General features: G+C 40.0%; 1 long non-coding RNA gene across 1 annotated transcript; it reads right to left on the bottom strand.

The window, feature by feature from the left end:
- Positions 1–234: 234 nt before the first annotated feature.
- Positions 235–961, bottom strand: LOC147333328 (uncharacterized). The gene is made up of 3 exons (XR_015125365.1): positions 903–961; positions 698–782; positions 235–367 (listed from the first exon to the last, which is right to left on the bottom strand). It is a non-coding gene; the product is annotated as an uncharacterized LOC147333328 (long non-coding RNA).
- Between the last annotated feature and the right edge of the window lie 2,909 nt (positions 962–3,870).

The raw sequence follows: 3,870 nt of genomic DNA, 5'->3' as shown, positions 1-3,870 counted from the left end.
CACTGAACTGCAGGTTTGTTGTGCTGGTGTGGTGACTGGTTCCTGTGGGAAAGTCTGGGAAAGTCAAATGAAGTGACATATAACTTTCATAAACATAAATATCAACACTAAAATCTTCCAAAACAACTTTTCATTTCTGGTTATAGTATTGCATTAACAGTTTAGAGAAACAGCAAATCAATCAAAGTAAAACATAAAATATAGCCACTGTAGTAATTAAACATTTGTATCTAAATCCACTCAAAATAATTAAGAATGCAAGCTAAAGGTTTGCAAACATCATCATAGCTTTCCTGCTCCTGATGTCAGATCTTCTCTGCAGTCCTCTTTTAGAGTAAATCGCTGTCCTCCACACACGTATCTGCCGCTGGAAAACAAGATTGGTGAACCTGATATTATGAAATTATTTATGTTTTTTCTCTGAAAACAGGTGATGTAAAACCTAAAAAAGTCCCTCATCCTGGCCTCAAGGATTATCCACCACTTGTTAATATCAGATAGGACATTAGTGAATTCTAAACAGATCTGTAGCTCAATTTAGATTAGACGCTGAATTAATCAAAACATAAAACAAGCCATGAAATTTTGCTTCTTCTACTTACAGAAAACTTCTTTATTTAGCATATGGATAAAATAAAACATAACCATATATGGGTCACTTATGACATGGTGTAAATATGTTATTTAGGATCCGTACCTTCCTTTTGTTGCTTTTAACAGCTGATGTCCCTCCAACGCAGTCTAACAACACCAGAGACCTGATTTTGAAGAGAGGCCTCCAGCTGAATACACAACATATAAAAAAAGAAAATGGCGTCATTTGTTGCTTGAGTTGCTGAGAGCTGATAAGAAAATGGAGTAGAGGTGTTTAAAAGCAGAGCAAACACATCTGTTTCCTGTACCTGCTGCAGCCCTTGATCCCTGATGTTTGGATCTGTCAGATCAGCACTGCTTTTCATTCTCAGCCTCACTACAGTCCTCTTCTGCACATCTGGAAATGGCAAATGAAATAATAATAATTATTTTCATCTTAAAAAAAATTCTTTAGTTTTGTATCAAACAGAAATGAAATGTATTGATGGACTTGATAAGAATAAGACTTATATAAGACCAGAAGCTGCTTCTGGCCTGCTACCGCTCCTCAGTGGAGAGTGTACTCTCCTGCTGCCCAGGTGTTTGGGAAGCAGGCGCCACAACTGAGAACAGGAAAGCTACGCAGAGGGTATTAACACTGCCCAAGAAAATCATTGGCTGCCTTCTGCCGCCCCTGGAAGTGATGACGATAAAGGCTACTCTGTTCTAATTTCTTTCATTGTATCAAGCTATGTAAATTACAACAGATTGTACCTTTCATAGGAAGTCTGATGTCAGTTGGTGGAGTTGTAGTAAGAGGAGTAGCAATGGTATTATCTGTTATAGTTGTAGTTGTAGCAATAGGAGTAGCAATGGTAGTATCTGTTGTAGTTGTAGCAACAGGAGTAGCAATGGTAGTATCTGTTGTAGTTGTAGCAACAGGAGTAGCAATGGTGGTATCTGTTGGAGTTGTAGCAACAGGAGTAGCAATGGTGGTATCTGTTGGAGCTGTAGTTGTAGATATAGGAGTAGCAATGGTGGTATCTGTTGGAGTTGTAGTTGTAGCAATAGGAGTAGCAATGGTAGTATCTGTTGTAGTAGTAGTAACAGGAGTAGCAATGGTAGTATCTGTTTGAGTTGTAGCAACAGGAGTAGCAATGGTGGTATCTGTTGGAGTTGTAGTTGTAGCAATAGGAGTCGCAATGGTAGTATCTGTTGTAGTTGTAGCAACAGGAGTAACAATGGTGGTATCTGTTGGAGTTGTAGTTGGAGCAACAGGAGTAGCAATGGTAGTATCTGTTGTAGTTGTAGCAATAGGAGTAGCAATGGTGGTATCTGTTGTAGTTGTAGTTGTAGCAACAGGAGTAACAATGGTGGTATCTGTTGGAGTTGTAGTTGGAGCAACAGGAGTAGCAATGGTAGTATCTGTTGGAGTTGTAGCAACAGGAGTAGCAATGGTAGTATCTGTTGTAGTTGTAGCAATAGGAGTAGCAATGGTGGTATCTGTTGGAATTGTAGTTGTAGCAATAGGAGTAGCAATGGTGGTATCTGTTGTAGTTGTAGTTGTAGCAATAGGAGTAGCAATGGTGGTATCTGTTGGAGTTGTAGTTGTAGCAATAGGAGTAGCAATGGTAGTATCTGTTGGAGTTGTAATAAGAGGAGTAGCAATGGTAGTATCTGTTGTAGTTGTAGCAATAGGAGTAGCAATGGTGGTATCTATTATAGTAGTAGTAACAGGAGTAGCAATGGTAGTATCTGTTTGAGTTGTAGCAACAGGAGTAGCAATGGTGGTATCTGTTGGAGTTGTAGTTGTAGCAATAGGAGTAGCAATTGTAGTATCTGTTGTAGTTGTAGCAACAGGAGTAGCAATGGTGGTATCTGTTGGAATTGTAGTTGTAGCAATAGGAGTAGCAATGGTGGTATGTGTTGTAGTTGTAGTTGTAGCAACAGGAGTAACAATGGTGGTATCTGTTGGAGTTGTATTTGGAGCAACAGGAGTAGCAATGGTAGTATCTGTTGTAGTTGTAGCAACAGGAGTAGCAATGGTAGTATCTGTTGTAGTTGTAGCAATAGGAGTAGCAATGGTGGTATCTGTTGGAATTGTAGTTGTAGCAATAGGAGTAGCAATGGTGGTATCTGTTGGAGTTGTAGTTGTAGCAATAGGAGTAGCAATGGTAGTATCTGTTGTCGTAGTAGTAACAGGAGTAGCAATGGTGGTATCTGTTTGAGTTGTAGCAACAGGAGTAGCAATGGTGGTATCTGTTGGAGTTGTAGTTGTAGCAATAGGAGTAGCAATGGTGGTATCTGTTGTAGTTGTAGCAACAGGAGTAACAATGGTGGTATCTGTTGGAGTTGTAGTTGGAGCAACAGGAGTAGCAATGGTAGTATCTGTTGTAGTTGTAGCAATAGGAGTAGCAATGGTGGTATCTGTTGGAATTGTAGTTGTAGCAGTAGGAGTAGCAATGGTGGTATCTGTTGTAGTTCTAGTTGTAGCAACAGGAGTAACAATGGTGGTATCTGTTGGAGTTGTAGTTGGAGCAACAGGAGTAGCAATGGTAGTATCCGTTGGAGTTGTAGCAACAGGAGTAGCAATGGTGGTATCTGTTGTAGTTGTAGCAATAGGAGTAGCAATGGTAGTATCTGTAGGAGTTGTAATAAGAGGAGTAGCAATGGTAGTATCTGTTGTAGTTGTAGCAATAGGAGTAGCAATGGTAGTATCTGTTGTAGTTGTAGTTGTAGCAATAGGAGTAGCAATGGTAGTATCTGTTGTAGTTGTAGCAATAGGAGTAGCAATGGTGGTATCTGTTGTAGTAGTAGTAACAGGAGTAGCAATGGTAGTATCTGTTTGAGTTGTAGCAACAGGAGTAGCAATGGTGGTATCTGTTGGAGTTGTAGTTGTAGCAATAGGAGTAGCAATTGTAGTATCTGTTGTAGCAACAGGAGTAGCAATGGTGGTATCTGTTGGAATTGTAGTTGTAGCAATAGGAGTAGCAATGGTGGTATCTGTTGGAATTGTAGTTGTAGCAATAGGAGTAGCAATGGTGGTATCTGTTGGAGTTGTAGTTGTAGCAATAGGAGTAGCAATGGTAGTATCTGTTGTCGTAGTAGTAACAGGAGTAGCAATGGTGGTATCTGTTTGAGTTGTAGCAACAGGAGTAGCAATGGTGGTATCTGTTGGAGTTGTAGTTGTAGCAATAGGAGTAGCAATGGTGGTGTCTGTTGTAGTTGTAGCAACAGGAGTAACAATGGTGGTATCTGTTGGAGTTGTAGTTGGAGCAACAGGAGTAGCAATGGTAG

The sequence above is a fragment of the Aulonocara sp. 'chitande type north' Nkhata Bay genome, linkage group LG3 (genome assembly GCF_057382095.1).
Source record: "Aulonocara sp. 'chitande type north' Nkhata Bay isolate Kocher_YH1m ecotype deep benthic linkage group LG3, A_spYH_male_GT1.1, whole genome shotgun sequence".
Classification (NCBI taxonomy): Eukaryota; Metazoa; Chordata; class Actinopteri; order Cichliformes; family Cichlidae; genus Aulonocara; species Aulonocara sp. 'chitande type north' Nkhata Bay.
The sequence above is the reverse complement of the archived record's forward strand: the minus strand, read 5'-3'. Positions and strand labels throughout refer to the sequence as shown.